The 24,268-nt window shown below is 37.8% G+C and overlaps 1 protein-coding gene and 1 pseudogene across 5 annotated transcripts in view; one reads left to right on the top strand and one right to left on the bottom strand.

Moving 5' to 3' along the window:
* FUT9 (fucosyltransferase 9) overlaps window positions 1-24,268 on the bottom strand; it is a 270,697-nt gene that overhangs the window by 219,198 nt on the left and 27,231 nt on the right. For 2 of the 5 annotated variants that reach the window (XM_024551733.3, XM_045188607.2), the window contains exons 2-4: window positions 18,823-18,860; window positions 12,294-12,412; window positions 10,657-10,723 (exon numbers count right to left, since the gene is read on the bottom strand). The gene's annotated coding sequence lies outside the window, so the exon portion shown is untranslated. Of the gene's footprint in view, window positions 1-10,656; window positions 15,244-18,822; window positions 18,861-24,268 lie in introns of those variants that run through there. The other 3 variants (XM_053914070.1, XM_045188608.2, XM_071219647.1) reach the window with 3 other exon arrangements.
* On the top strand, window positions 14,035-17,949 carry LOC112297205 (large ribosomal subunit protein uL15 pseudogene; annotated as a pseudogene).

The raw sequence follows: 24,268 nt of genomic DNA, 5'->3' as shown, positions 1-24,268 counted from the left end.
AAAGAATTTTTAAAAAGGATTAAAAAAAAGAATTCCAAAAAATATTGTTTAGTAGGTTGAATCATATCCCTTCAAAATCCATGTCCACTTGGAATCTCAGAATGTGAGGAGCATTAGAAATAGTGTCATTGCAAATACAATTAGTTAAGGAGTTCAGATGAAAACATCCAGAATTTAATGCAGATACTGAATTACTGGTGTTCTTGTAAGAAAGGGAGAGGACACAGAGAGACACAGAAAAGTAGGCCATGTGAAGATGAAGCTGGAAGACACTGGCGTTCGGGCTGCCTGTCACTACAAAACCCAATAAGCAATGTCAGGGATTGAATCTTTATGGGTGCTTCATTCAGACGGCTGGCGATCTGAGAAGAGGGTGGGTTCATACCCTAACAGACCATCTTCCCTTTTCTTTCCAGGACAAGGTTTTTATAGCAGGGAATAAACAAGATGCAATGAGGGGTTTTGAAATGCAGGGAGGGTCAGATAGAAGAAACTGCAACATTCCTGTCCTCAGTAGTTCAGCCATTCCCAGGGTCAGGTGGTTGTTTGCCCCTCCCTGAAACACAATGGCCTGGATGCCTCCACTTGTCCCCAGGCAGTAATCTTTAGCAGTGCCCCAGGAGCTTTGTTGTTTTCCCAGGAGCCAGGGTGGGCCTTATCTGTAGTTTTTGAAACAAAAGCTTTGACATGAACATTACTTGCTAGGCTTATAACTATTTACCTTAAACGAAAATCTTCCAACTCTTAAGTCTCCTATCAAAGAGAGAGGCAGAAATTGGAGTTATGCTCTGGCCAGTAAACATGGGAAAAAACCAGAAGCTACAAGATACAAGGAAGGATCCTCTGCTGCAGTATTGGAGGAAGTATGGCCGGCTGATACCTTGGCTTTGGACTTATAGCCTCCAGAATCGGGAGGGAATAAGTTTCTCATACTTGAAGTCACCAGGTTTGTGGTGGTGATTGTTTGGTGGCCTAGGTGGCTAAGAAAGAACCAGGAGCCAAAAAAAGGTTCAATTAAGGGCTTTTATTCGAGGGGAGACACTGCGATCGGCAAGCTCAGTCCAAGAAGACTTCAGCAGCAAGGGCAAGGGGAGAAAGAGTGTGTGGCAGACCCTTGAGCAGGGTGAGTCACCCTGCTGATCTGCCCAGGTGTCCTGAGTATGGGTGTTGCAAGACAATGTCCTTCATCAGGGATGGCTGAATTGGCGACAGAAAGTCTGGGAGATTTATGGGCCTTGCCTTTGAGAAAAACTCCAGGGAGAGGGGAGGGGCAGTGAGGATTCAACCTGTTTCACGCAGGATGCTCTAGGCTATGCTTCAGTTGCTTCTGATAATAGGGAATCTCATGGTCTGGTACTTAGCCAGTGACTCATATCTTCTTTGTTCCAGGCAGTGGCTTAGGTCCTCCAAGTCCCAGTACATTCTAACAGTAATTAATTGCATGGTAATTAATGGATATTCCAATTATAGTTCTTTAAATATTATTAATCCTACAGTGATGAATTTTAATGATGCTTTTAAGTGTTTTCATTCTATTATGCCAATATTTTAATGCCTAAACTTTTCTGTCATCTTATGTCTCTTACTGCATTATTATCCTTCGGATAAACCTTCCAGTTTATCCGTCCTCTATTTAACCATGTTTGACCAACCCTCTCTTCATTTTTTTAAAAATTCAAGTATTGTTTATGGATGTTTCATTTTTATAAATATCTGTCCATATTGCTTATGGGTGAATTCTTTATTTCTTTAAACTTTTCATTCATAGATGCTCTGTAGTCCGTAATTAAAATTCTTCAGTGTTTGGATATCTAATTCTGTTATCAATTAATCTTTTCTATTCTGACCTTTGGTCATAGCAACTTGCTTTATCATGTGCTTAGTTTGTTTTGATTATTAGCCCTTTTCTTGATCTTAATCTGCTGGAGATCAATGTGCTTAGATAGAAGTAAGTTCCCCTGAGAAGAATATTTCCCTCTGGTGATTCACAAGGATCCCTTTTGTCTGGTGTGACTTTTCAGGATCCCTTTCAGGATCTTTGTTTAGTGCCAAAGCTTCAGGAGCACGTCCCCAAAGTTAGCATTTATCGGGGCCCAGTATGAAGATGACACTGCTGCTGTCTCGTCTGCGCTCTTCTCAGCCAGGCACCTCCTGCTTGTCAAAGTAGTCTGAAAGCACGAGTTATAAATATATCACATGCACCTTAACAGAGATTGTTATGCACCCTTAAATGGCTAGTAATCCTCACTAGCTCAGTTGTTGTTGTGTATAACTACATAACCAAGTGTAGGATTGGCCCTAGGAATATATGAAATGTTTTACATTAGAAAACCTTGAATATGATTTACTGTGTTAATAGAACAAATAAACAAAAACAGATGTGATGGAGTACAAAGAGTAAGGAATATTATTTGGTAAAATGCAATACTTGTGCATTGTGAAATATCTTAGTTAACTAAGACTAATTTTTTAAATCACCTAATGGTAATTACTCCAAACTTATAGAAAATTTTACCTCAATTGTTAGAACACTAGGTGCATTTCATCAATGCATTTCATTTAACAATAGATGTGAGTCAGTGGAGGAGACAGAATTCTAAGATAATTCACATAACCCTCAGTCTTACATAATCCCCTCTCCTTGGATTGTGGTGGAACCCATGATTATGTTAACTTATGTAGCAAATAGGAGAATATCCTTCGTGGAGCTGACCTAACCAGGAGGCTCCTATAAAAATAGAGTTTCCACTTATAGGTTGCAGAAAAGGAAATAGTAGTGATGTACTCGGATGGGCCTTAACAAAGTCACACATCCGTGTTGTGAACTGCCTGCAGTGGCCACATGGCAAGGAGCTGCAGGTGACCTCTAAAAGCTGAGGCAAAAGCTTTTGCACCAGCTGGTACAAAACTAGGGACCTCATTCTTACAATCACAAAGGAAGGAATGCTGCCAGAACTGGTCAGCTTGGAAGTCCACCCCTAGCCCACAACTTGATGTCAACCTGGAAAGAAGCTGAGCAGAGAGTCCAGTCGTGTGCTCAGACATAAGACCTGCAGAAACTGTGATATAATAAATTTGTGCTGTGTTAAGCCACAGATTTTGTGATAATTAGTTATACAGCAATATATAATTAATAAAGCCAGAAATTGTTTAAGTATATCTGCTGTCCCAACATAGTCTATTTCTTGCTGTTATTGAGGTCCTAGCCTTGGGCTCTTAAATATAACTTTCTGTGATGACAGAAATGTTTTGTCCTGGGTGGTAATACATAATAGCCAGTATCCACATGTGACCATGGAACACTTAAAATGTCACTACAGAAACTGAGAAAACTAGTAGCTAATTTTATTTAAATTTAACTTACAAATTTAAATAGCTGTACATTGCTGGTGGCTACTATAGTAGATAGTACAATTCTAGCCAGAGCAATAAGTAAATAAAAATAAGTCTAACTCATAATTCTTATAAAGTAACACATTCTCATAACAATAGGATTGCTTACATGGACAATCAGGAAGAACCAAAATGCAAACTCTCACAAGTCCTCAGAGAGTTGTACGATTCGATATGTGTAAGATAGAATTCAAAGAATTTCAAAATATCAATGGTGTTTCTTTTAGGCAGTAAAAACCATAGAAAAATAAGTTCTTAAAAAACAATAAAAGTGGCAAATAAAATTATAATCTATAATTAAACCTAATTAAATATAACAGGTATCTTTTCAATAGAATATTGTAAAAAGTTTTTAAAGAACCTAATATTAAGACTAAATAAATGGTGGAACACATTCTCTCATGAATAAGAAGCCTAAATACCATAAATATGTCAGATCTCCCAAAATTAGTCCATAAATTCACCATAGTTCAATCAGAACCCAGAAAAGTTTTAGTAGATATTAACAAGTGATAATTTTACCAATAACTATTATGTTATAAAAATGACAATATGGTGTTAGTACAAGGGTAAATACCTCAATGGGAGAAAGAAAATCACCCACAGATTAAAAGTTTCTGTATCATAGAGGTGGCTTTAAAAGTAAGTGGAAAAATATTGACAGCTTAATAAATGAATAATTGATTATCCATGTTGAAAAGCAGAAAAGTATACCCCTAACTCATACACCATACCATAAATAATTTTGTGTTTAACTCTTAAATGTTAGAAGTAAATTTAAAATATAAATAAATAAATAAACAAAAACCAGAAACACTATTACTTCATGGCATGGAGGAATCTCTTAGACAAGCCACACAGAGTACAAGTCCTACAAGAACAGATGGATAAATGAGACATTAAAATTGAAACCTTCTGCACGCCCAAAGATGCTATGACTAAGTCAGTGAATCAATCACAGTGAATGTGACAGAGTGAATGAACAAAACTTACAAATATTTACATGGATAACCAAAAATACTGAGTTTAGAAAAGCGCTCTGCAAAAATGAAACATGTAGATAAATTTTAAAGACCATAATCAATATTTTATAGAATCACACAACTTTAACAAAGGTATAAGAACATAGATAGTAAACATGAACCAACTTTCGTGCCTGCCATTGATCACGGGGAGAAATGAATGGAATAAAGGGGGTTCAAAAGCATCTGTAATGTTTTATTTCTTTAACAAAGAAGTATATAAACACATATGGCAAAGTTATTCATTTGGTAAACCCGTATGCTCGAAACCAGTGGTAATAGGAAAACGTCAGCGTGCTGCCGTGTCCCAGCGATCTCCCTAGTCAACGTCATATGTTTCCTTGTTTCCTCCAGTTGTGACATTGATCGACTGCTTGGGACCTCTAGTCTAGTGCTCTTTATTTTTATCGCCTTCTCAATTTTCACAGGTAAATCGGTTCTCCCAGACTATGTTTGATCATTGTACTCCTTTCCCGTAATCTGCACCAGTTCTTCTTCAACTAATGCTAAAACATTTATGAGTTGTCAAGTAATTTTTCTGCCTTCAGCCATTTCTGTTACAATTCAGGCTACATGTGGCTCCAAGAATGATTTTTCTTAGATAACATTTCTACCTCCAGTCATTTGAAGGAATTTTTGGTACCTTACTTTGCCTGTGGTCTTGCATTCAAAGCCAATTGTTTAGTCTATGTTTTTATACATCTCAAATTTAAATGAAATAGGTACTTTGCCTTTTATTTTCGGACAATTTTTCTCACATGGATTTCTCTGCCATTTTTTTTCTGCCAAATTGTGCTTATTACTCCTTAAAGTACTAATCAAAAAGAATTTTACTCTAATTTAGCCTGTTTTATGTTTCACCTTACTCAATGCATATTTCTTTATCAGTCACCTAATAAGCATTAGCAATGGAGCCATAGTATCCATCAGAAAGACATAATCCTTGCCTTTAATAAGAAACATACTGTTATTGCATCTGAAGTACTTGCTTCCTGTTAACAGTACACTGCTGTCTCGTGTGTGTCTATCTCGGCTCCCAGATCAGAGTGCTAGTGCTTTGAGATTATAAGCAGGTTTTTCTACCCTTTCCTCTAACTCCGCATCCTGCTATCTACTTTTTGGAAGTAGATATGATTAGCAAATAATTGCTGACTGACTTCAGCAAATCTAATTTACCTCCTTATGTGTGCCGCAGTACATGTGTCCTGGAAATATGTGCTGGGAAATTAGTCTACTGAACTATGACCTGTGTTCAACCTCAAAATATCTGAAACTGCTTCTGGGCATCTAACTGCCTAGAATTTATTACATTTGTATGCTTGAAAGAGGTAATTTTAAAAATTCAATACGCCATCTTGTCCCACGTATGTCCCTGGTCAATATTATATCTTTCCTTGATTCCTCCAATTATGATATTCATTGACTGCCTGGGATCTCTGGTTTAGTACTAATTAATTTACTCATTTTCCCCTTCATTCTCATATGTAAATTAACTGGTTCCAAAACACCCACTTCATGTGGGAGAATATACCTTACATGGACTGGATGGATCTATAAATCTTGTTCTCAAGAATATCTGTCTTTTAGTCTACATCTTAGAATGCCATCATCATTAAAGTCTGTTCGATCTCTTGGGTTTTGCCCAACATGCATCCTGAATAGTCACCAAGCTCCTCTGTTTGTGCTCAGAAAAAAATGCTAACATGGCCTCAGGAAACAAAAATGTCTTTGCTTCCCTGTTAAATTTGATTCATTATCTTCAGAGCCCATTTCATTTCACTATTGACTAACCGTAGAAAAAAAGAGAGACAAACCACACTTGCTCAGCAGGGCCTAAATGTTTTCAAACTCATTGCACAAAGTGGAGGACACAGAGAGGAGCTGCAGCTCTGGGCAGCAGCTGCAGAGCCGGCATCTGGGCTCCACGATTATCACCTCGTGTGAACCACACCAGAGAAAGAGCAGAATCCTGAATGCTGCGAGCCTCAGACTCCTCCATCTGTTTGTCAGACTGCACTGTGTCTACGGGGCTTGCAATTTGTGACATCTGGCAGCTTTTCTCATGCTTGGTATACATGTGCGAGGAGAAAAAGAAAAAGACAATCAATAGAAAAGCCATTCCTGGCCAGCAGCTGGAAGATATTTGTGATTAAATTGCTGTATATTTAAAGTCTTAAAATTATGTCTGTGTGACTGAAGGGCAAGAACTTGAAGGTGAAATGTTTGCAAATAAATGGATCTGTTCATTACTTCTATGGTATATAAATGTGCCAAGTTGTTGTTACTATCATATTTTAAGGCACTCACATATACAGTTTATTAAATATATTGATTAACATGCGTGTACATCACACACTTTTACAAATAGGTTAAGGGAAGTATGCATGAAATTCCTGTGAAGATATTCTGTAAAAACGTCCCCATAATCTAGTAGGTATCCAGGTAAAACTTCAGTAGTTTCTGTCAATTTAAATCCTTTTTTGAAGAAACCACTTATTTTTTATTATTTTTAGACCAATCTGCAATTGACCTTACAATGTGTTAGTGCTGATGAAACCTTAACACCAAATTTAGCTGGAAGAAGTTATTTTTTTCAGATTTTAAATGTAAACAAATAGGGGCCATCAAAAATCTTTCACAATTATCAAAGGATAAGGGAGAACCAACTTGCACTGAATATGTGGTTAAAATAATAGCAATTTTTCATAGACACTTCAAGAATTAGAGTTTAAGAGTCTCTGTGGACTAAGGCTCTGCTAGCTTCCTTGTTTGCCCTTGGATGCCTCTTCCTCTTGGTGAGTTTCACACTGGATTTGCACAGGCGTGCAAGAGGAAAATCATTCTGCTGAGGAAAATCATTTTGCTTGGGAAAATTGGCATAGCTGTTTTCATACCGGAGTATTGAAAGTGACATCGATAGTATAGGAACCTTGGCTCTGATAGAGCAGCCAAGAGAAGGTCAAAAACCACAAAGACTCTGACATAGAGAAATATTGAAGCAGAGAATAATAACAAAGTGCCAGTTATTGAGATGTTTTTAAACTGAAAGGGAGGCACTCAAACAAGATGCTTGGACATTACCCGGTAATGTTTAAAAAAGAATATTGTAAAATTTATAATATGCAAATTTTATGTTTTGATCATTGCTATTTATTTATCATTTTAACATTTATTCTCTTCATGTTAGTTGACTTGGCCTTTTTAAAGTTACTATTCCGTTTTTTTTCCTTTTCTTAAACTTGTAACACATAGCATGTTGGTTATTTTCTTTATAATAAGAGATACCAAATAAAGTTAGAGTATGCCTGGAATACTCTACCACTGTCTTCGACTCTGCATCGAGTTGGATGGGCAGCAACAGACGGTCTTCAGGACTCTAGATGTTCACTGGGAGAAATGCTGATGGTACCAGACTCATTGCCTAGCTTATGTTCTGAGGGGCACTCTTTCAGGGTCCCCAGATCTGCTTTTCTAACTCAGTAGGACATGTCAATCACTGAATTCCTTTTTATCTTGTGTCACCAAACCTGGCATATCTGCCAGTGCACACCCTCAAATAGACTGAAAGAGCTCCCTGAGAACCACTTTTCCTCATCTGAAGACAACTGAGGTTTGGAAAAAGCAGGAGCAATGGACTATTTTGTTGGGCTTCGTTTGTTTGCTTGTTTGTTTCATTTTCTCCTGTTCCACCCCTAGGCAGTACTGGAGTGGTGTGGTGGCAGCTCTACAAGGACGACAGTGGCAGCCAGGCAGTAGTCTACAATCTGGGAGAGGAAAATCCCCTCTGATGAAGGCACTGTCATTTTACACGAATGCAGCAAATACCTACTGTTTCTTTCCTCCCACTCTTTTGTCTTGAATGCACACACAGTTTGGGGAAGTGCCTGGAAGAGCAGAAAGTTAGGTTTCTGACCAGAGAGCAAGATGGGGAGGCTGCAGGGAGGTGGGAAGTGTTGGGGGCAGATCACAGAGAGGAGGGAGATCGACAGCAATCTCATAATTGGGTCTCAACTGCTGGGCTCACCTCCAAACTGCACAGGCATAGACCTCTCACCTTTAACTGCATACCATGATGGTTTTGAGGACTGAGCTAAGGGTAAATGTTTACCCATTCAAGGGCTGGCCACTGGGTGACACAAATGTGAGGCTGATCCAAATAGCTCAGTAAATGCTTTGAAACTGAACAGGCAATGCAATTAGAATCCACAGAAAGCAAGTTGAAGCTTGTGGCCTGAACCTAATCTGGTAAATTGCCTAGTAAAAAAAATTAAAAATCAATATCCTGCTTAGGATTTAAATAAGACGAGTATCATAACATAATATTAGAAGTGTCCACCATTTAATTCCAATTTAGTCTGCAAAGAACCAGGAAAATTTAAATCATAAAGGTAAATACATGACAAGATGACTCCGATGTTGGGATTATCAAAGGGCCATATATTAGCTTTTATAGATGTGCTCCACCCAGCTAATAAATGACAGAACCAGGACCTGACCTCAGTTCATGTCGGTATACAGTATATCAATTATCTTCAATATTCCCAGTTCAAAAGTGCAGATTCAGTATGAAAAGTTGAGCATGGAGCTAATGCTTACACTCCACGTCTGCTAGAGTAAGGCCGCGTAACTAAGGGAAATGCATTTGTCCTAGTCACATAGGCTCTGCTATAAGTACTTTTTAAAAATAATTTTATAATTTCTTTTGTTATATGTACTTTTTGATACAGAGGTTCTGTATTGTTCTCTCAGTTATTGGGACTTTGCAAACAAAGAGAATTGACATAGATTTACAGATTAATCAAGTAGGGTATACAAATTTATTTGAAATTACATTTTGTTTAATAGGAATGGTTGCCTGTGTCTTTCCTTAAAGCAGGGGCTGGCAAACTATCGCACGTGGACCAGATCTGGCTAGCGTTTAATTTTTAGGCAGTCTGAGAGCTAATAGTTTTTTCCATATTTAAAGAATTGTTAGAAGAGGAATAAAAAGAAAGAAGAAAATGAGCAAGTGGAAAAAGAATAGAGAAGCCACCACAAAGACTGTCTGTGACCCAGAAACTATAAAGTATTTTATGTTTGGCACTTTACAGAAAACATTTGCCAACCCCTGGCCTAAAACAAAAAAAGAAAAGGGAAAAAAAACCCACCTTAAGAAGGATCATTATTCCTTTGTTTTTTATTTCTTTCCAGTATCTTCAGTTTGTGTCACAATGGAAAACTTAATAAGAATATGACCTACAGTGAACATTCTAACAATGTGGTATATTAATAGGTGAATGAAATTGTTGCCTATCTCCCTAACCATAATAAAAATAAATTAGCTCCTTGGTTACCTCCTGTGGTAGATAATCAATCACCACATTATTACCACCCACTCACAGCTGCCCCCCACTCATAGGAAAAGTATAATTACATGCCCAATGATGCAGGGGTTTGCCATGGGATTTGTTTTCAGAAAAGGAACATGAACACATGTAACAGATGCCACATCTTATCAGAAGCTGTTAGACGTATTGGCGGGAATGCAGTTGGGTACAGCTACTGTGAAAAGCAGCATGGAGTTACCTCAAAATATTAAAATGGAACTTCCTTATGACCCAGCAATTCTGCTTCTGGGAATTTATCTGAAGAAACTTGGAACACTAATTCAAAAAAATATATGCACCCTTATATTCATTGCAGTGTTATTTACAACAGCCAAGATTTGCAAGCAGCCCAAGTGTCCATCAGTAGATTAGTGGATAAAAATGCAGTGTTACATTTACACAATGGGATACTACTCTGCCGTAAAAAAGAAAGAAATCTGACCTTTTTTAACAGCACTGATGGACTGAAGAGTATTATGCTATGTGAAATAAGCCCGCCAGAGAAAGACAAATACCATATGATTTCCTTATATGTGGAATCTGATGAACAAAATAAACTAACAAACAAAATAGAAATAGACTCATAGTTGTTAGAGGGGAGGGGGTTGAAAAAGGTAAAGGGATAAAGAAAAATAAAACCTTATAGACAGACAACAGTATGGGCACTACCAGAGGGAAATAAGGGTGGGGAGAGGCAGGAAAGGGTGAAAGGGGGATAAATAGTGATAGAAGAAGACATGACTTGGGGTGGTGAACACACAACACAATATACAGATGATGTCATAGAATTATACACCTTAAAGAGATATAAATTTATTAACCAATGCAACCTCAATAAATTCAATTAAAAAGTATTGCAAGTTTTGACCGGTTACCTTGAACTTCTGCCTCCTGCCATCACAACAGAATGTTGTAGTAGCAGTTGATCTTCCAGCCTGGCCCCTGGAAGAAGGAACACGAGGGACAAAACCAAGCACCGTAAGACTCAGTGGTGGCCAACCAAACCCAGCAAAGCCCAGACAAGCTGAAGCCACCCTTCAGCATTTGTGTAAGATGAGTGAGAACTAAATGGTATTATAAGCCTTTGAGATTTTAGGATTGTCTTGTGTTGAAGGGATACTTGCTTGAAATACTTCTATAAAACAAGAGTCAGAAGGCTCAAATGGAATGGTACTTAGTATATATGGATCATTGAAAATCATAATGAATTCTCAAGTACATGTTTTTTTTTTTAACCTTAATAAGGAAAACATGAAACTTACATTTACAGGACAATTTTTATATTTTCATTCATTCTATGTTGTGTAGAATTGTGATACTTCCTAACCTAGTGCCCTTTTGTGCTCACCAAGAATCATTTTTCCTCACCAGTGGTGGATACATGTTGCTACTAGAGTAAAAGGCACCTTATGCTTCAGAAAACTAATGTATTACTGTGACAACTTTGTTCTCTATTAAAAATGAATCAGCCTTAAATCAGAATCTCTTTACTTTGGAAATTAGTCTCTCATCCTCAATATTAATTTGACTTTGTAGAACTATGACTAGAAATTGAATGGCACAAAACTAATGAGAAAGAAATTAATTCAGAAAAGATTTATAATTTATAGTGAACAACACTAGGTATAAAATGTGCTCAGTTCAATAAAGATGAATGTGAAATCCAAAATAAAACTGTAATCAAAGATAGTTTATTCTAAAAAAATAAAAATATATGGAAGAAAACTGGTTTTAAAAAATTAAAACCTCCAATAATTGTTTATGTAGCTTATTTGAAATCACAAAATTAAAAAAAATAGTTAAGTATGCAATTTAGGGGTCCAGATTAGGCCATGTATGAGGCGGGCTACTCAAAAAACTGAATTATCTTCTGGAGGGCGGGCCCCTTGCAGTACAGGCTTCTCTTGCTAGGTTAGTGCTCTAGAAACCCACCTGTATCAGTGTACTAGCTGGCGTCATTGTGATAGGCTGAGTTCGGCTTCAGTGAATTTTTTTTTTAAGACTCTTTCAATGTGTTTGCCCATTTCATGATGGATCATTTAGGAGTGCACCTGCTCATACAGCACGGAGTGTTCAGCAGTTTTTGACCAAAAACGGTAGGACTTCTATGTCCCACCCTCCATATTCATCTGATCTCTCCTGAATGACATTTCTTTGTTTTCCCAGATGAAAAAACTCTTCAAAGAGAAACATTTTGCCAATATGGTAGAGGTGCAACAAAAAAATGGCAGAAGCACTAAAAGGCATCAAAATTGATGAGTTCAAAAACTGTTTTGAGCAGTGAAAAAAAACATCTCGATAGGTGCATTGCATCAAATGGAAGTACTTTGAAGGTAACTGAAGTTTAAACATTTAAGAATAAATACACACTTTTTAAAAAGTAAATTCCAGTTTTGTGGGGCTTCTCCCTCATATCTGTCCCCCTGACCTCCACCAATATCCAGACTAATAATAAGATTCGATAGTTGTCATGTGTCCATTACACAAATGTATCACATGCCTCATTACTCACGATGAGCTTTTCTGAGTAGTCAGTTCACAGCTTTGGACATGAGGAGATTACTCATGGGGCACACAGCTTTCAGGTGGGAGTGGTGCCTGACAGCAGCCAGGGAGAGAGGAGGCTGGGACCTTCGGAAGAGTAAGGGGAACAATATAAACAAACTTAGAATTTTTAGGAATTTATCTTGGCACAAACCTTCAAAGACATAATCCCCTTAGTTGGTGAAGTGCTGTTATAACTTTCTGAGTATATATGTGTTGTGTTCTGAGCTTGGCACACTGTCCCAGCAGGACACTGGACTGAGAAAACCTCTCATAACAGCTCTCTGGCACTGAGCCTGGGGTGCCTCTTGGGAAAGAAATCACTCTTAAATGGAGAGCAGAAAGCCACATACATTATTTCCAAGAATCTAACCTATTGTTAAGGGGACAGTAGGGAGAAGATGAGTGGGCGCTGATCACTTGCCCTTTTCTGGGAATACTCTTTGCCATCAGAAGCAAGTAAGAGTTGATACATCAAAAGTTGCATGTGATAGCAATGACCACATTTTACAATACATGAACCAAAGAATTGGATAAAGCTGGTCTGGAGGGAGCATGAGGGAGAAAAAAAGAGGGGCAGCCCAGTAGAGCAAAGGCCAGGATTAGAGTAGGAATCCCAAGGAGACCGGTCCTTCTCCAGAATCTGTAATACCCATTATAATAAGAAATTATATACATATTTTTTGTAGTTAGGAAATCCAGAATCAATTTTGGTTGCAAAAGTAATACCGTGAGAGGGCAATGTGAAATGTACACATTTTCTGACACTAAGGTTTCCCTCTACTTTCATTCAATTATTTCTCCAATAAATGCGAGGGAAAGATTTAGTACTTTCCTAGCATTGAAATGAGCACTGGTGATACAGGGGCACGCAAATAAATACAGTGTTTACTTTTATGGTATTCCCAATCTAGGGAGGGAGACAAGCATTTAAGAAATAATTATACCAATGAATAAAAGATAATTACAAATTATAAAGTACTTATTTGCTAAAGTCACAGGTATTGGGAACACATCTAATAAGAAACTGGATTAAAGTGATGCTTTATTGAATATGTGATGTGATGTTAAATTGGGATTTGACTTATGAGTAGAAAATGTAGAGATAGAAGTATCATAAGTAAAGAGAACAGCTTGAGCAAAGGTTTTAAAGTGGGCGTGAGTGAGGTACTTGGACTTTGGAAGGCCAGTGTGCCTGGAACGGCACGATCAGGGGTCAGAGCAGTGTGAGATCCAGTTGGATAGTCAATAATACTGTATTTCTTATATGAAAGTTGAGGATCTTAAAAGTCCTCATCACAAGAAAAAAGATTTTATTATATGTGGTGATGGATGTTACATTGTACACCTGAAACCAATAAAATGTTGTATGTCAATTATATCTTAATAAAAAAGAGAGAAAGAGAAATGCAGTTAGGGGTCATGTTCTGCAGAATAAGAATAACCAAATGAAAATTCTATTTTAATTTCAATACTAAATTGCAAACAGGTTTTAAGCCTGGTTCACTGAATACTGAATGAGCTGTATTTCTGTGACATAAAGGAGTCCTGATATGTAATCCGGAGTGGGTAAAGCAGTATAGATCATCCTGAGCAGGAGACAGTGGAGAATGGAGAGCAAACAAGGATACCACACCAGATGGTTCAGGCAACGGCTGCCCCAAGAACCTCTGGGCACATGTTTATTATGATCATTGGTGGTACTGGACATGCGGTGCAGTGACTGTGGTTTCTGGGTCCTCTTGGTATCACTTAGGCAGCAGTCAGTAGTTTCCATGGCCCAGCAGGGAGTCCTGAGTTACAAAAGATGTCACTGCTTCATGGTCACTGTGAGACAGCCTCACTGTGACGACACCAGAGCTGCTGGGGGAACTCGGGGAGCATCAGTATTCCGCAGAACGTGCGCATGTGGTACAGAGGAATGCTATTTTGTGGTTTGTAACAAGAGCCACTTTTTCTTACAAGAAAAGAGGGAATGATGATATAATGGAATATCCTTGAATTACCACAAATGTATTAGAAATTCTTACACAAGTAAATTTAACTACTCATTGTAATAAATTATTTCTAACATGTTACTTATCACAAAATACCTGGGCGCTTGGGATGGTGTTGTTAAAGCCATTGTTACGGAGAACTGATTCTCCATCATTTATACGTGACTCTCAATGCCTCGCAAAGGGTCTGCCATATAAAAGGCTTAACAAATTTTAAGTAGATTCATTAGGACTCTTTTGGATGCAAATCATCGGAAAATGAACTCGAACTGACAAGCGAATAGGAAAATTGGTTGGTTTCCATAACCAGCTCCTCAAATGATATCATTAATTTTCTCTCTCCCCCTCCACCCACCCTCATCTCTTATTAGTTCTTTTTCCATGTAGTGGCATGATAGCCAGAGGGTTCTGATTTTCCCACATACTCATCGCTGAGTGTTTCTAAGCCTGAGAAATGGAGAACAGGCGGACCTTGGTCATTTGCCCCCCACAAGTCGAAGCCTGGCTGATGATCAGGACTAAACAGAATTTCCATGGAGTGAGTGTAGGTTTCATAACACATCTACACAAACATGAGATATTATCCTGACATTGAAATAAATAAAATTCCTTTGTGTTTTATCCTGAATTCATGAAGTTTAATATCCTGGGTTCACAGTGAGTGAAGAGTTTTTGTTTTTTTTTAAGAAATTGTCTTCATTAATAATACTTCTGCATAAAGAAGGAAATAGTAAAAGCACTGAGCTATGCATCAGTAACATCAAATGTATAATCTATTAAATACATAGTACATTTTAATTCCTGTAAAATTTATAATCTATGATTTGAATTTCAAGAAGATCATAAGGTTTTAATATTAGAGATTTAGTCAAGAGTGAGAAGTCATTTCTCAAACAATTAAAAGAGAAGTACTGCTTTTGCGTCTCGGCCACCAACACGTCATCCAGACTGAGGAAGACCCGGAAACTTAGGGGCCACGTGAGCCACGGCCAAGGCCGTAGCGGCAAGCACAGGAAGCACCCAGGAGGCAGAGGTAATGCTGGTGTCTTGCATCATCACAGGATCAACTTTGACAAATATCCCCCAGGGTACTTTGGGAGAGTTGGTATGAGGCACGACCACTTAAAAGAGGAACCAGAGCTTCTGCCCCGCTGTCAACCTGGATAAACTGTGGACCCTGGTCAGTGAGCAGACACGGGTAAACGCCGCCAAAAACAAGACCGGAGCCGCTCCCATCATTGATGCGGTGCAATCGGGCTACTACAAATTTCTGGGGAAGGGAAAGCTCCCAAAGCAGCCTGTCATTGTGAAGGCCCAATTCTCCTGCAGAAGGGCTGAGGAGGTGATTAAGAGTGTTGGTGAGGCTTGTGTGCGGGCAGCTTGAAGCCACACGGAGGGGAACTCATTAAATGCTCACAAGTGCTTTTGCCTTCTGGTCTGAGTATAGCTTCTTTCTCGACCTGTGTGTCAGAAACCTGCAGGTTCTAGGAGTTAAAGGTATGAGGGCCTGGGCTCCTCCGCCAACTCCCCTGAGAAAGAAAGTGTGCAAAAGAGAGACCACGCTTAGAGGCCTTGGGCTGTTACCTGACTTGAACTTCTCATTTATAAAGTGAAAATGATAGCTGTTGGTGTGTGTAGATAAATATAAAATAGTTGAAAAGGCCAAGAAAAAAAGAAGTACTGAGAGAACACGATTACTTTACCTCCTTTATTAATGCATTTGATTTTCCTTATTCTTCATAAAACATAGTAAAAATGGAAAAGAAAAAAGGTTGTAGCCATATACTAAATACACTATAGTAGAGTAATTGCAGATCAGTCTTGCTCTTACTAGCGCCCCATGGCCTTCTCAAACAGTATGAACTTCAGCCATTTTATTAGCATTAAAGTTTCACATGTAAATGACCATCAAGAATTTGATCTCAGATAAAGAAATCCAATCTGCAAGATTATATTTATAAGATCTATCTCTATATTTATAGTATAACTTTTTCCATGAAATGACTAAGTTTGTTGTACTATTATTGTTCTTTCTCCAAGGTGAGTTTTGATTCTAAATTGTGTGCCTCATATATCAATACAGGAACAGTCATTAGTACCCTTCAAGCAACTGGCAGAGTAAATGGGATCAGAGAAAAATCCATTAGCTTCCTTAGTAATTATTACTAATCTAGTATTTTAATGATAAAATAAAACTTTCTTTTTACACTATCAATATTTTTTCTAATCTCTAGGATCTCAAACATGAAATAGCTTATCTAAACTTCTTTCTCTACTATTGATTGATTGACCACTTGCTATGCCAGAGTTATTTTGAGAACTTTAATGGAAAAAATATTACATGCTATGTCAATCATTATAGTTATGAGTATGACCTATAGATTTCTAGAATTCCTGAGTGACCTCAATCTTTAAAAGGTGCTAACCTCATCCTTAACAACTGACAAACTCTTACATGCTAAATTTTGCATTCAGAATTACAGGTGCCCTTGCTTCTCTGTTTGAGCCATAGATGGTTTTAATTTTCATTGAATTTTGGTGTGTGCTAGAACTTCTACACATGCAAAGACACAGTCTGGGTGCTTTGCACCACCTGAGCAACTCACCTGCATCTCTCACATTCAGCACACACCAAGTCAGGAGGGTAGATGAGAAAATTCTTTCAGTTTCATCCACCATGCTGTCTCTCCCCTCCTCTGCCCCAGTCCTATGTCACTGTTAGCTTTCCAATTTCTAAAACTCCCCATGTTGTAGAGCAGCTACTACTTGTTTAACCAGATCTCAAGTTTTGTCTACACATTCTTAGACAGTTCTCCAATTACCAAATGTAAAGGACCTTAATTCTTCTTACTACTAGCTATTATATTGTTGTTTTCTTTCTCTAATACTTTGTTCTGCAGAAATTAATTTTATTCCTCCCTTTTCAATCCGTTTTCCAAGTCTTTATTTTCAGTCTTCCAAGTTTTTCATTCACTCTAGGACATTTTAAGTTTTGGCATATAATGAACTGATGAGTTAAATTACAGAATATGTATCAACTGCATACACAAGAACTCATGGGGTGAATTGGATTTTAGCTATATTGCCAAGTAAGATCCACAAATGTGAGTCCTTCTGAGCACCTTCCTTAGCTGGACAACTAGATAGTCAAACCTAAGCCTTCTGTCAGGGATGTGAAGGTTCTGAGATTGATGGGAATATTTGAATGTTGATGGTACATTACATTTGATGAGTTTAAGGCTAAATCAATCTGAATCATATGTGATATTAGAAATCTCAACACTATTTTAGCATTTCATTATGATGGGAGTCATTATATAGCAGGTAGCATGCAAGTCGGGCATGAATGCCTGTATCAGCAGAGGCTTACATCTTCCTGATGTCTTTTGCCCTGAAGATGATTCACAGATTCCTGAAATGTTTGGTCCAGGCCAGGCTCACTTACCAGTCTAAGAAACACCGAACACTCATTGTTTGGCTTCTATATGCCTTTTAAAATTGTAATTAGTTGCTTAATTTCTCTTGAAAAAAAGGCTTCATTCTAATTAATTAAAAAATACATAGAGATAAGGAAGGAATTATTCTTAACTCAGAAACAAAGACAATAGTCTGGATAAAATTCACAAAGAAAAAACAGCTCTTCTGCCCTTGTGCCTCCAGGTATTTTCCACATTTTCCGTCTTAAATCACTTTCAGGGAGAAGACACATTCCTGGTTTGGTCCGAACGCCAAATACTGATGGAGCTATGATTGAAAGTGGCTGGTGTTACTGTGCACAAATTGCAGTACCAAGTGTTCTTCCGTTGCTCATTCTTCATCCGGGCAGTGAGCAGACCTAGGTGAGGTCTACCATCAGCAAGAACCATGAACCTTAGCCCTCCCCTCTTATTATACTTCCATCCCATCCTCTTTCAGGGAGGTAGGCTTTCAGAAAATATCTATGCATATTAGTCATCTATATTTTTTTCCCCACAAGTAAGCCTGAGCCCAATAGGTCTAAGATTTAAATACAGATTGGGGCAAAAATAAGTTTACAGTTGTTCATATGGAAAATAATACAACAATCAGTAAATAATAATACGATAATAAACACTGTGTTTCATGTACTCACAATTGTAATCTTATTTATTTCCTACCCTCCATTGGTAAAAAGTAAATAGAAAGCTTTCTTTGACCCTTATCTCTGAGCCACCTACACCCCCAATCTTGACTTCAGGGTAGAAGTATGCATCACAGTTTCCAAAACTTTTTTAATGTGATGTTTCAATTCCTATTCAGCAACTCTTTTCTGTAAAAACATCCTTGCATTGGGGATGAGGGCTAGAGGGGAGGTAGGGTGGTGGCTAAAGGTGACTAGCTGAGTAAGATTCAAGCATTACTTAAGTTTGGAGCCATAAAGCCATCTTTGCCATAAAAAATATGCTTACAGATAACAAGCAGTGATGATGAAAGCTAATTCCAAGTACAAGTCAAGCATTCCGTGAGAAGGCAACTACATACCAATGAAGCAACAGAATCTGATTTCAGGTGCTTCGGAACTATGGAGAGAAAAATGAGATTTGAAAGAATTATGAAAAATGTGGTGACTAAGCCATCTTGAAATAACAATTTCCTAAAAGATACAAGTTATAATATTATTAAATATATTTTAACAAAATGTAAACATTGCCAAACGCTTCTAAGATAAGATTAATTTTAACGATAATAACAAAGTTAATGAAGAGTATTGCCTGAAATTATCTTAAACAGAAATAGATTGAAACAGCATGTCCCTTGGGTCCTTGCAGTTTTAATCTACGCTCCTATAATTTATCTACCTGATGATGAACCTTGGCAACTGAAATTTCTTTCTGTCGTTAGATTACGCTTGATTTGTATGTAAAATACAGCTCTTGCTAATGCAAGAATGTGGATTGATGAATTATAGAAAGGCCTTTACTATGAGTCAACACAACATTTCTCTCCACCTGTTGAATGCCCATTTTTTCTATATAAAATAGGGCATTTTTTGATATATTGCAAAAGTGTTGATTTTATATGAAAAATAATATCATTTATGCCCCAAACCAGGTGCTAACATCAATGAACACTTGGAGAGTTGATATTTGATAAACAGATTCTTGAAGAGAAAGGAAATTGAAGAAAAAGTAACTTGAAACACTGAGCAATATGGAAGATAAAACCTATCCTCAAACTTCAGGGATTTTGGGTTCAAATGTAATGAGTTTATCAAAACCAAAAAAACCCCCCCAAAATCAAACAGAACATTCAGAGGAAAGACATTACTTATTTCAGCTTATCTTGATCATATGGTGCTTTTTAACTTGCCCCAGGTTACCATGCTGCGCGTAGGTGTGCTGGTATAACATATGCCTGCCAGGCTACATGGTGTGTATTTTCTTTTGGTTTTTGACTCCTACAGTGATCCTCTCAGTGAGGACCTAGAAAATATCCAGCCTGGCAGACTGTCTCAATTTGTAGGAATAATAAATGTCAACAGAGAAATGCTAACATTGCTTGAACACTTACTATACACAAAGAAATTCATATAAATTATGTTATTGTATCCTCATCTCCATTCTCTAATTTTGGTACGTTCATCTCACACAAAAAACCTGAGGTTTTCTGCTCTGTGATGTTTCATGGTCCCTCTTGGGCCACGTGTGGTGACTATTGAGACCAGCATTTGGATCTACATGTCTGGCTCCAAACCTTTGTTCTTAAGTCTCATGGCTACTGCTCCCCACCCTCACCCCCCACCTCCTCACACACCACTTTTGTTGCATTGTCATAAAATGTTTTCCTAACAATCAGAATCCAATGCAGAGCCCCTATTGACTCATTTTTTTTCTGAATATCTTTCTGTTGGCACTTGAAGGGAAGAGTTTGTAAAGGTTAGGAAAAGACTTTAAATAGGCAGTTTTTCTTTTCTTCAGTAACTAATGCAATGAAATTTAAAATGACCTCTTTCCTTATCTCCAGAGATCCCAGAGTTCCAACAGTAGTAATTTCTCTAATATTAGCTTCCTTAACTTATGAAATGTGTCTGAATGTGTCTGAATTCATTTATATTTCCTCTTAATAAACATATTAAAGCATCCTGACTGAATCTCTGGCCAAATTAATTTGCCTCTTTTCATTGACTAAAAAACAGTTGAGGATTTTACTTTGCTTAATTATTTCTAGGTTTCTCTCAAAATCCACAACAAAATAATGACTATTGATTGCCCTTCATGCTTCTCTTTTCAGGTCACAGCTTTATGTTTTCCCACATGTGAAACTTTACCAGAGGAGGCCTTTCCCGGAATTTAACATCTATGCCTGTCTGCAACCATTTCAAGTTTCCACTCTGTCCGACTCCTTTGCAGAATCTATAAATCTTAGTAACTATTTTGATAAAGTTATTAAGTTCTATGACTTTTTCAATGCATCTATTGCCTAATTTTCATTGCCAAATGGATGAGTATGGCCACAAAATAAAGGAAGAAGTGAAGGCTACATAGTGAAATAAAGCAAATATACAGGGAGCCAACAGTGACAGGAAGGGCGGCAGGGCTCAGATTAATGATTTGAAACAGAAGGAGGAAATAAACATTCATCCAGAACAGAATGAAGAAACAAGAATTCAAAAAAATGAGGAAAGGTTTTGGAATCTCCAGGACAGCTTTAAATGTTCCAACATCTGAATCATAAGGGTGCCAGAAGGAGAAAAGAAAGAGCAAGGAATTGAAAACTTATTTGAATAAATAATGAAGAAAACTTCCCCAATCTGGCATAGGAACTAGACATGCAAGTCCAGGAAGCTCAGAGAGTTCCGAAGAAGTTGGATCCAAGGAAAAACACACTAACAAACATCACAATTACATCAGAGTGGGTCTTAATGGATTTTTCACCCTGGATCACTGAAGCTTATGGGAGATGAAAAATTACAATAAGGACCTAGACACGTGTTGTTCTTTTCTATCCACTTCTTTTTGTGATGAACCAAACAAACATGTCTTCTGCTGCTTCTTGCTATGATGGAAAAGAACCTGCTTATGAAAGAGAGGGCTACTTTTCCCTTCACCTCCTGTGATTGGCAGATAACCTTGGTAGTTAGAAGAAGGAACTCATACCTCCGGTTATAAATGGCATCTTTTGACATACATTTTATCAATAAAACAAAAGTGATGTTTTGATTTCCCAATTCTTCATTCATTTATTTGATGAACCAATTTGTTCAGAACACAGATATGGAAGACAACTGGTATGTAAAGCAGTGGGCAAAAGTAGATGTACAGTTGTATGTGAAACAGTTTGTTCTTGTACTATTATTTATTGATTAATCATTGTATTATCTGTATTAGTTGTCTTTTTCCATACTGACAATTATAAACCTACTTTTGCTCACTCCTGTACTTGTGACTTTGAACTTCTTTTTAAAATATATTTGATTGTTTATGCTATCATAGTTGTCCCAATTTTCTCCCCTCTACTCCTCTCCACCTAGCCCACCCCCTACTTCCATAATCAGTTCCCTCACTATTGTCCATGTCCACGGTTCCTTCTTATATGTTCTTTGACTAATCCCTCTGACTTTGAATTTCTCAATCTGGTGTATAAGCTGAATATTGGAGGCATAGAGAAAGTGTGAAATTGGGAGCTCATAAAAACATATGGAAACTGAAGTTTCTCCAGAGCCCGGGCGGGAGACTTTAGGCTTTGGTGATACCTTTCTAAAGGAAGGACATGTGAGATTTTGATCCCAGTGAGACTGCCGAACATGGCCGTTTTGTCTCCATCTGGATTTGTCCACCTGTAGCCCTCAACAAAGACACGGCTTTGACAAAGTTCAGGCAGTTTGGCTGTGCCCGGCCCTCAGGACACTAGTTCCTATAGCCTGACATTGGGGCACAGCTTTTCCCCAAGCAAGAGAGAGCTGCCCAGGCCCCAGCAGCGTAAAAGAGATCATCTTTTCGACTTAGTAAAAGCTGACTTTGAGACAAAAAGAGTCTCAGACGAAAATTCTTTTCTGTTTTACTATGTGACTTAGGCAAGTCTGCAAGAAATTTATTAGTGTCAGATGTTAGCAGGCACTATAGATTAGCTGTCCCAAATCCTTTCCTTGTTCGATTTTTTTCTGAACTGTCTTCAGGGTCTGATTCATGTTTTTGTCCACAGCCTCAAGTGTCACTTGCCACCATGAGACATCAAGTTGGTTTTGAATTTGTTAACATATGAAAGCTCTGAGCACTTCAGAAATCGAATCTAGAGCTTTAGTCATAGAGGAAGTGTAGATTTTATTAATAAACAAATGTAAAGAAATGGGGCCTTTTTGGATGAAGATAACTTCAGCTGCACCTAATATTAAAAGCCCCTCTGGCTAAGACTATATTACATATTTATTAAGTAATCTCAAAGAAGGGGAAGAGGGGAAAGGTAGAACCTAAGTAACTTTGGTAATAAGTACCCTGTAAGGCTGGAGGCAGAAATATCAACACTGCAATGTTGTTGGTTAAGTTGATGCACGTGATAGTGTGGTTAGCACCCTAACACTGCTCTTTAAGTACACTGGAGTTGGAAAATTAAGTAACTGGATGCAGTCCGTTTTCTCACTGTTAGAGTGGTAGGTGATGGATAAGCAAGGAGATCCATTTGATAATGGATTAGTGTTGGAGACATCAGTGTGAACTCATGTTTAGCTTAATATCAATAAGGATGATTTCATATTGATATGTGTATATACACTGATTAGTACACAGACACCTGTTACCGCTCTCAGCTGAGAGGGTCTAAGGAGGCAGGTAATTAAGTGTAAAGTGGCATTCTAGGTGGGATCATGGAACAGAAAAGGGACATTAGATAAAACCCAAGGACGTCTGAATAAACTATGGTACTGTACTAATTATAATAAATGTACTATACTAATGTAAGATGTTAATGGAAAAAACAGTATAGGATATGCAGTAACTCTCCATATTTTACCTTAGATTTTTATTAAATGTAAAACTTCTAAAATCTAAAGTCTATTTTTAAAAAAATATGGGAGTAAGTTGTAAGGACATAGCAAATCAACTTGAAGGGGCATCCAATGGTCAAATTTGGGACAATTTGAATGACAACCATGGAGTAATTCATTGTAGCTCACAAAATAGAATGACTATCTGTGAACAGCTGCTGATGTAAATGAGCAATTGAATAAATGAATACAAAGACAATACAAAGGCAGCTCTTCCTTACAGTAAAATTCTTACTTAGAAGGAGTGATAGAAATAGAAAATCATCACTGTGCAATCACCACAGTAATAATTGCAGCAGGCAAGAAGCATTGACGGGTGCTGAAATTGTGGGTGAAAATATGAGAAATAAGACATTTTGCACAGTCTCAGTGTATTCCCTGCAGTGTGATAAGAGCTGGCACACATCGCCTTAATCAAATGATCAGCGTTACCTTCACCAGTACTGACACACATTGGTATCATCAACCTTCTGGTATCTTATTCTGAGAAAAGCGTGGTATTAATTTGGTGATATTCATGCCAAAAGTTCATAACCAAAATCTAATCATGATAAAATATCAGAGAAACCTAAATTTAGGAGCAGTCTATAAATAACATCTCAGTATTCTTCAAAAGTGTCGGAGTCATGAAAGGCAAAGAATGATGGGAATTGCTCCCGATTTGAGGGCACTAAGGACACGGATGTATCAGGTGAATGCAATTGTCATAACAGATTGGTCGTTTGGTTACATATGATTAAATTCTACAGATCAGTGGTGTTTCAGACTGAATGTATCTGTCCTAAATTACATATGTTGAAGTCCTAGCCTCCAGAGTGGCTAAATTCAGAGTGAGGAAGTAATTAATTAAATGAGGTTATGAGAATTGGGCCTTGACCCAATAGGATTCATGAATTTATAATAGAAACCAGAGAGTTCCCTCTCTGTGCCTCTCCTCTTCCACGCCCG

Source organism: Desmodus rotundus, chromosome 11, assembly GCF_022682495.2.
Source record: "Desmodus rotundus isolate HL8 chromosome 11, HLdesRot8A.1, whole genome shotgun sequence".
Taxonomy (NCBI): Eukaryota; Metazoa; Chordata; class Mammalia; order Chiroptera; family Phyllostomidae; genus Desmodus; species Desmodus rotundus.
This window is presented reverse-complemented; position numbering and strand designations above follow the sequence as displayed.